The sequence below is a fragment of the Culex quinquefasciatus genome, chromosome 2 (assembly GCF_015732765.1).
Source record: "Culex quinquefasciatus strain JHB chromosome 2, VPISU_Cqui_1.0_pri_paternal, whole genome shotgun sequence".
Lineage (NCBI taxonomy): Eukaryota > Metazoa > Arthropoda > Insecta > Diptera > Culicidae > Culex > Culex quinquefasciatus.
In genome coordinates, this window is record NC_051862.1 from 224,960,242 (window position 1) to 224,970,313 (window position 10,072).

The window sequence follows — 10,072 nt, forward strand, 5'->3', positions numbered from 1 at the left end:
TAAAAAAAATATTCAGTTTTTTAATCGTGGTTGCAAAACTCGTGAGGAACAAGTAACAGCCCTCGGATTTTCATCGTGAAATACAGTTCGTAGATTACTCGTACTGATAATTTTGAATATTTCAATGAATTCTTGTTTTTTTTTGTTTTTAAATTAAGATTAGTTTTAAACGTAATTTTCCCCCAAAATGTATTTCTAATTCAAAAAATGATTTAAAAAAAATAAAAATATGTGAACAGTGACTAATAGAACAACAGAATGATGGTGCAATATCATAAACCCAAAAACATATTCGTCGGCATGCTTTTCGATCACCAAGCAACAAATGTTGGACTCATTTCTATCGAAAAATAGGTATGATGGTTACGCTGTTACGTGTTACGCTTCATACATTTTTTAAAAAAATTGTATGGAAAGAAGGGGGAAGGGGGTCTAAAAATGCGATTTTTTGCGTTACGCAATAAAAGAACGCTCCCTAACCGTATGGGCAAAAGGAACAATGGGAAAATAGATTAAGGCCCCCTGAACACCCTTCTTTTAAATAAAAAACAAATTGATAGGAGTTTCTTCTTTGACTTTATTACAGTTTAACTAACAAGTAATCGTAATACAGTAGTTGTTCGGTAACTGGGCGTTGTTTAACTGGGCTGCTTTTTAACTGGGCGCTCGATAACTAGGCCGTAGCCCAGTTAAAAAGCAGACAAACGTCAAAAAACCAAAACAAACCAAAATGACCGAGGGGTTAATGGATGCAAAAATCATATTCAATAAATAAAAAACTTGTTTCAATTTTTTGTTTAATTTCAAGTTACAATTAAAGTAAAATGAAAAGTAAGCATTGCAAATAAATTTGAGTAACTTTTATTTTCATATTTCATCTGGAAAATATTATGCATCGGTGGTCCCCTCGTTATTTTTTTTCAGCCCAGTTAACGAGCAACATTCGGTGACTGGGCTACGTTCTCAGCCCAGTTACCGAACAACTACTGTACAACACATTACAACCCTGGAGTTATTTTTTGTTTTATGTTTCTTTTCATAGACATAAATCAATAATGAAATGTACTTTTTTAATAAGGTACCATCTAAATAGTACGAACTGCAAAAATCATCCAAAACATAACTACCCCCACCTCCCTCCCCTTTTTAGACTTCTCCCCCAATTTCAACACGTCTACCGTTTTAGAAGCCTATATATCCTAGGGGCAGGGGGGGGGGGGCAGAATGGCCCGCCTTAGTAAAATGCGCCAAAAACCATGGAAAAACATGAAAACTTATGAAATCAGTGTAGTAGGCTTATGCTTTGGGATGTTCCCTTCAATGTTGTATAGTTGGTTGATGAAATTTTTTAGCTTAAAACTATTTTTTGCAATTCCGTCGTGAAACTACTTACTTTTCCTGTCATTCTTGAACGACGAAATAGCCTACTTTTCTGTACCAAAAATAACAGAATCGAATAGCAACACTTTTCAAAATAAATGCTGAAAAGTTCCATTTCATCTAATACAACGTTGAAGGGAGATAAGAAATGACTTAAGGTACCGTTCTAACATAGTTTCCATGAAGTTAGATCACTTTAATAAAAATAGTCACTTAACAAAACAAACATTTTTGAAAATAGTGTTAATATGTTGAAAAATGACACTATTTTTACAAATAATCATCAAAACAACTAAAAAATCAACTAATGTTGCATTAAACGTGATTTGTGAAGCTACCAGGAGTGAAATAATCCATTTAATCCAAATTTCATAACTTTTGATTGTTTTTATAAGGCAGGATAAGGGTGGTCCATTCTGCCCCCAAGTGGATTTTATTTTAACACTTCCATCACCAAGCCTCTAAATGATTTTAAGGTTCCGTTGTTGATTGTATACCTTGGTAGTAACATCTAGTATCGTTATAAGCATTGAGCAAACTTTTTCAAACAATCCAACTTTGTAGAAAGCTTATTTAAAAACCTCGAAATAAACAACATTTGCGTGGTTTTATCACTAATTTACATTTTTGCTCATAACTCGTAGAATACAATGAATTCAAACGTAGTTTCGGTATGGTGATGTTATTTGACGTCCTTTATAAGACCCTTGCCTTACAATTGGTCTAAATCCATTCTAAAGCCCAAAACCAAGGGTGGCCCATTCTGCCCCCCTGGTCCATTCTGCCCTCCTGCCCCTATATTAACATGTACACATTTTGTTTAGTCCAAACATCTATTTTTGGCCATAAGCTTATCTCGGACAGTAATTAATTTTGTTGCAACCGACAATCTCTTCCTTGCAGTGCAAGTTGTTTATTCTGCTGATGCACATACATTCAGTTGCAGTTAAGATCTGATCCTACTTTAACTTCAAGGAATTTAATTTTTAGTTTTAATTTAGAATTTTATCCAATTAAAAATAAGAAAATTGGGCACGTGCTGTGTAATTCGTCCATCTCAATTTAATTGTTACAGTTTTGCATTATTTTGTTTTTCAATTACAGTGTGATACAATTGTAACAAATTGTGAATCGTGAGAAATTCATTTTATGTTGACTTGTCAACCAAACATAAAGTGTATGAAGTATTTGTTTCCTACTGGGTGTACGTATAATTCACATCAATATGTTATGCTCATGCATTATGTTTGATGCGATAAATAGTGACTGCTAACTTAAGTAATTGGGTTAATGATTTTCTTTTTCTTCTAATGATGGATGGCCATATGGTATTGCATCGAATCCGATCTGCGTATCATATTTGATCGATCCGTTCAGATTTTCATGGCATGGTTTATATTTTTAAAGAAACCAAGCAAATTTCAAATCATTTTTCGTTTTATCCTATCTACTGTCACAAGGATAAAATCTAACATAAATATTATTCTGAAACTTAAAACTAAAACAATTTTGAACAATAGATCTTCTGATTGACATTTCAAACAATTTTTTTTGTGGGTCATGTTTGTAGGTGAGTCCAATAAATCTGTAAATAATTCTCCGATGGAGTGTTGCATTCTAACCATGTTTTAAAGTCTTTGTTGTGGTTATTTATTTTACTCTTGAGCCGTACCCCGTTGTTGAGTCATTGCAATCAGTCTAGAGAAAATCTCACGATTCGAAAGAGAGAGAAAAAAAAACACAGAAACGACTTGTGTGGTTTTGCAAAGCTTCGAACAGCGCGCGGCGCGACATAATCCTTGGTTGGGTGCAAAGAAGATCCACCACCTCCGAAGCGACCTGGCCATGTCGTAAATAAATGATTGTCATGGGGAGAACGCATGCAAGCGTGTTGAAGGTGGTGGTCATAAAATTCCAATTCGCTTCCGTCGCATTGTAAGCGGGATTTTGATGCTTAACTTTAACTGCGAAAGTATGCGATCGTGTTCCAAGATTGTTATGCTTACGACTGGGATTACTTGGGGATGTGTTGTCTGAGGGCAAACCAATGATACATTTATTTTGATATGCACCCCAGTCGGTTTATTGGCCTAGTTTAGAACAAAACATTATTTTTATTTGGACAGATTTGCTATATTGTAAGAAATTAAATTAAAAAAAACACCTCAAACACCAAATTGATTAGAAATACCAACTCACAAGCAGTTTGCTTTCTTTACGATCATACAAATTATCATCGTTACCGTTGACCAACTTTGGATTTTTATTGGACAGACGATGCTCATTTGTGGTTTTGCGATTTCAGTACTAATTATAACAGCAATGTGAAAAATCACCATTTTTACTTGCTAATTAGATTATATCACGTCATGCGCTCAGGCTACATTAATTTTTTGAAAGACTATCGATCGGAGTTATACGCTGTAACTAAAATATGTTTCTTCTTTTAAATTTGTCTAAAGTTAGAATGCTTTGGTTTTAAGGTTTTTTTTTGTTATGTCTACAATCAAATCAAAAACATCCGATTAAATTATATGCTTTGATTGTGAGTAGAGTGGGTAGTGTTCCTCAAATTAATTCAGGGGAAATGGTATCGTTTTCATTCATTTTTGAATGCCGGCGGTGAATAGTAACAAAGGTTGCGATTTCATGCGAGGCGTATCTTAATTATTAATTCGCATTCTCATATTTCACAGCATCTGTGCAGGGAAAGAAGATAAATTGGACCAGCTCGCAATGTGTTTTTTTTCTCTTGTAGACAGAAGTGGGACCACTGCCTCGGCAACAGGTATTATAATCATCAACTCAACTAAATTTAAGATGACATGGGTTGATCACTGCGTGGCGTCTAGAAGGAGGATTTCTCCTCTTTTCCCATCCATATATAATTTAGACGGTTTGTTTCGTTCCGGCTGTACGGGGTGTAACAAATTTCGATAAGTTGCCGTTTCCTCGACCGTCTCGTCAAACCTGCGCCCATCCTAAAAGGCATTCCATTCTCATTCATTCATGACTCTGAAACATGTTTTCTTTATATCCCATTCCTTTCTTACAGCTTCCACCGATGAGGAGAGGGCATGGTAACGTGCACGCTGTGTACACCAATGTACTCTCTCATGACTCAAACTTAAGTCATGTGCCTGGGTAAACAACAGTCCTGGACGACTGTGAGATGCTTCGGCTTCGGCTCCATGAAATAGCAGAGGCTGATTTTATGATGAGAATTTTCGTTCTCATTTTTTGCGCTCTACGCTTTACGTGCCCTTTAGCTTCTTGAAGTGCCATTCGTGTGCATTTTAAATTTTAAACCGACTGTAAACCGGCCGTTTCGACTGTTTCGTTTCGCTGCGACTGTGTAGGGTCAATCTGATGATATTGACCCCGCGAAAATTAACCCTGAGTTGGATTTTGCATTTTTACAATTTGTATTTCGTACCATAAATATGAGTCCATATAAGCAATTCTTTCGTAATTTGCCAATTTCGAAAAAAAAAATATTTTTTTAGCTGGCTCAAACTTTGTAAGGACCTCATTACGATCAATGAAGCAATTTTGTGCCATTGGTTCACCCATACAAGCTCCATACATTTTTGGCAATAGGTAATACAAAAATGGTACGTAAATAAACGAAAATCTTTAACTTTCAAAGGAATTTTTAGATCGAATTGGTGTCGAGGGCAAAGTTGTAGGTATTGACAAGGACTAGTCAGAAAAAATAAGCAATGGAAATTACTTTTGCCGAATTCGAAATTATTTTTTAAATTCTTATCAAACAATTATTTAAAAGTTTTACACCAAAATGTTGGAAATGATTTTTCTTATCCGATGCCGTCATAAATGTTGATTTTAAAGGTATGTCATACAGTCCAGACTCGATTATCCGAAGTTTCGATTATCCGAAGGTTTGTATGGGTCTTCGGATAATCGAATCACAAAAAAAAACACGTTTTAATTCTTCATCTTGACTTTAACACCACATTCGAATTCTGCGATCCCATTTTTGTTAAATTTGAAAAGTTGATTGTTTGTTAAGGGACTATCCATAAACCTCGTGGACACTTTTTTGGGAATCTGTTACCCCCCCCCCCCCCCCCAGGGTTGCCATGTTGCCCAATTTTGAACCACTTTTTGATTAACCCTCTACAACCCAACCCCGCCTTTAGACGTGCTTCGATTAAAAAAATCGCCAAAAATCAATTTTGTAACCAACTTTTGATCTTTAAAAAGCATTGGAATGGAGAACTTTAAAAATTTTAGAAAATTTATGGGTTGGAGGTTTTACTTGTTTTATTTGACATAGGGGTCAACTTTGGCTGAGTTTTTTTACTAACATTTTCTTTATTTTAAGTAAAAAGAAGTATACAGTAATTTTTCTAGTGTCCCATACTATGCCTCTACGCATTTTTTTTACAACTTAAATGATAATGGTGCCATTTTATAGCAGAAAATGTGCAAAACACGCAAAAAATTGAAAAAGTTACTGTAAAACATGAAAAAATTAGATAGGCAAAATGTAATGATAGGAGGTGCATCAAAACAAGCTTTAGTTCGATGCTTTTAATAATCGTTGTTCACTATGTAATTAGGATTAGCAAAAAATTAAAAGTGATTTGAATATCACAAAAATTTCAAGTGCTAAATGTGCTATTTAGCACTCAAATAGCACTTCATCACAAAAACTAGCGAATAAGTGAAGATAATGGTTTCGGTCGTTCAGAACCTCATAGTGCAATGAAAAAAACATACTTTAGGCACAAAACAAATTGATATGGTGCCTTTTTCAAGCCATGGCCTTAAAAAAACTGTCAAGTGCTATTGAGTGCCGATGCACGTCTGCCTAAAACTAACAAAAACAAACATAAACTAAGATAAATGCAAATTAAAATATTAAATATGAAACAAGAAAAACATAAAACAAGCGAAGTAAAGTTTTTCGTAGAACAAAAGTTGCTCAAAACGACTTCCTAAACACGGGAAAAAAAAAAATTTCGAAAAAAAATTGGGCAGTAGAGGGTTAAAATGAACGAAAAAGTTGAAAATCAAAAAATAGAGTTTGTATTTATTAAAGAAAAAGCAAATTCAACATTTTTGAGGCCATGAAATCAGTGAACAATCTTCTTTTTTTCTTCTCCCCACCCTCCCCCCTGGCTACGGACCTGATCTCAGCAATGTCAATGTTGAAAACTGAAACATTTGTAAATTCTTTTTGAACGTTTTTTTAATTTTAATTTTAGAATAACATTTCAAATATTCTACTGCAAACATTCTTCGCGGCGGCACTCATGTTAGTCGTTTCGACGTTTCTCCACTCTGACAAGCGTGTAGTGGCCAAAGCGCGTGAAACCGAGTTTCATTTGATTTTCATTTTTAACAAACTTGGTGCTCCAGTTAGAGCATAATGTTGGGTTATTTGTGATGTAATTTTAGGTTTCACATGATGTTAAGGAATGCCAATGGGAATTTTTTTTTATCAATTTACGTATCTAAAAAATAAATAAATTTTATAGCTAAAAAACGTTCACACGATAGGTGCATCAAGGATTACGTCAAATCATGCCAGTGTGCTCTCTTGTACTATCTAGATAGGAATCCCAGCAAGCTTAGAGAGCACACAAGCATCCAATGAAAAAATATTTTTAGTGTGTACTTTGATATAACGTAGAGACTTATATTTGGTAGTACTACGCCATACTTGAAATTATTAAATTTTTAAATTATTTGGCAGCTTTTTTATATTTCTAAAAAGTTGAAAAACGTCTAAACGCTGTTACGTCAGGAAAGAATCGGCCCCAGAAGTCGTCCTTCCTGAGGAGTTTTGATAAAATCCAGCTTAGGATGATACATGAGACTACTGGTTCTATCCCATTCCCCAGAATCAGGAAAGAATCGGCCCCAGAAGTCGTCCTTCCTGAGGAGTTTTGATAAAATCCAGCTTAGGATGATACATGAGACTACTGGTTCTATCCCATTCCCCAGAATCCTATTCCCCAGAATTCCATTCCCCAGAATGCCAGAGTCTGCGATCAGCAGAGAAGCGAGCCAGATGTGCGTCCCTCACACACCATAAAAGTGCTTAAAAAGTGCAAAAAATGCCTCACGGCAAGAAAAAGAAGCGGTCCTCACCAGCAGGATCTGCAGATTTGAAGAAGCTAAAGAATGCCGAAGCGCTACCTGCAAAGCCAGGCAGTTTGAGCAAGGACGCTCAAAATTCGTCTGGAAACCAGTTCGCTACCCGTCCACCCGTCCACAGGGAGTGAGCGAGAAGGAAGAATTTGAACGACGGGAAAAGTTGCCACCCATGTTTGTGAAAACATCGTCATCGGATTCGGTGCGAAAGTGGCTGACCGGATTTATCAAATCTGGTGCTTTACGAGCTTCCATTCGCTTGTGTGCTGATGGACTCAAAATTCTGCTACCTACCAGAAAGGATTACAACTACGTTCGGGAGTTTCTGAACAACACAAAGATTGAATACTACAGCCATGACGATCCAGGTAAACGCTCCCCCGAATGTGCTGAAAGAAGAGCCCAAAACTCTTAAGTTGAACGTGATCGAAGTCTTCAAGATGACGAGACACAACAAGGACATCAAGTATCGTGATCAACTGTACCTGGTTCATCTCGAGAAAGGATCGACAACGCCGTCTGAGCTGAAAGCAGTTCGGGCAATTTTCAACATCATCGTGACTTGGGAACGTTATCGTCCAGTGCACCGTGACGTGACACAGTGTTCGAACTGCTTGCAGTTTGGACACGGTGGAAGGAACTGTTCCATCAAGAGTCGTTGTGCAACCTGCGGAGGTGAGCACAAAACTCAAGCTTGCAACACAATCAACGAGAACATTGAAGCCAAATGCTTCAATTGCGGCGGCGACCATTCGACCAAGAATCGGAGCTGCCCAAAACGAGCTGAGTTTGTAAAAATTCGGCAGCAAGCGACGACAAGGCACCAACCAAATCGTCGCAAAACACCACCAACTTTCACGGACGTGGATTTTCCTGCTTTGGCGTCACCAGGAGTAGGATCTGTTCGAGCGGCAAAAACTTGCAGTGAATACAACACCTCCAGGCTTCAGTCAACAACCGAGGGAAAACCAACCAGCATCAATGGATGAAGGCAGTAGTGACCTGTTTTCACCACAAGAACTTCTGAAAATTTTCATCGAGATGACAACAACACTGCGTGGGTGCCAAACTCGTGCGGAACAAGTAAGAACGCTTGGAGGATTTAAATTAAAATACAGTTCGTAGTTTACTCGTTCTAATGATTTTGAATATTTTAATGAATTTACTTTTTTTAGTTTTAAGTTAGGAAAAAAATTCCCCAGAATGCCATTCCCCAGAAACCCACTCCCCAGAATGGCCCATTCCCCAGAATGAGCCATTCCCCAGAATGACACATTCCCCAGAAATATTTAGGACCCTGAAAAACATGTTATATTTCCCATTTGGTATAATGCCATTTAGCATAACGCCGTTTGGCATAACGTGATTTGGCATAATGGCTTGATAATGGTCATTTGGCATAATGATATTAAATGTTCAACATTAATTATTTAATTTTAGAATCGCTTTAAAGAAGATATCGCGACTTGTGATAACTGCTGATACTAATTGATTTTTTCCTTCTTTAAGTTAGGAGAACTCTCTTTACTAGAGATAACTGCTGAAGGAAAATTCAACTTATGTCAGCATGTCACAAGTCATTAGAGGTTTCCTTTCTTTAAAAAGGGATAATTCAACTTTAAAGGGAAATTGAACTTTTATCAGATATGAGAGTTTTCCCTTCTTTAAAAAAAGGAAAATTCCACTTTAGAGGGAAATTTCAACTTTTGTCAGCAGTAATGACAGTCAGGAGAATATTTTTATTTAACTTATTAGGGAAATTTCAACTTTTGTCAACAATTATCACAAGTTAAGAGAGTTTTCCTTTCTTTAAAGAAGGGAACATTCATCTTTTGTCAGCAGTTATCACAATAAAGGCTAAATCTAAACACTTAACACTTTAAAACTGATCACTTTTTGAAATAAAGTACACTCGTAATAAAAAAAACTTTTCTGGGGAATGGGTCATTCTGGTGAATGAGTTTCTGGGGAATGGACCATTCTGGGGAATGGAATTCTGGGTAATGGGATTCTGAGGAATGGGATAGAACCAAGACTACTACATAAATAAATATTGGCAATAAAGCAGAACAAAAGGAATCTTCCAGGCGAAGGGTTAACGATACATTTGCGTGTCGAACGGTGATGATAGACAATCTGTTTAAAATGTAAACGAGATGTAATTTACCCGTGGCATTTTAATTACATCCGAAGGGACAGGTTATATCGTCATGATTTGTGTCTGTAAAAATGCTGTTTTTTTAAACAGCTCTGCGATTCTACCCATCAGCTACAATCGGCGCCGATTCGGTACGCTGCGTGGTCCCTTGACCCTATCGGGGCCGGCCTGTTTTGCTGTTTCTCTCGTTTCGTTTCTTCCTTGATCTCGCGGCCTGCCGCTGCGTTGTTTAAGGTATTTTTTCCCTTTATTTTTCAACGCTTTGCGGTGCTTTCGCGTCCGAAATTCCGGGAGATGCTCGCTGTCGGTCGGTCGGTCGGACTGAGAACACTAACCTTCACCCATCGCGAAGAAAAATTGCGAGAGCCGAGACGAGTCGAGACAAGCGCTGAGAAGCTCTGGATGCGG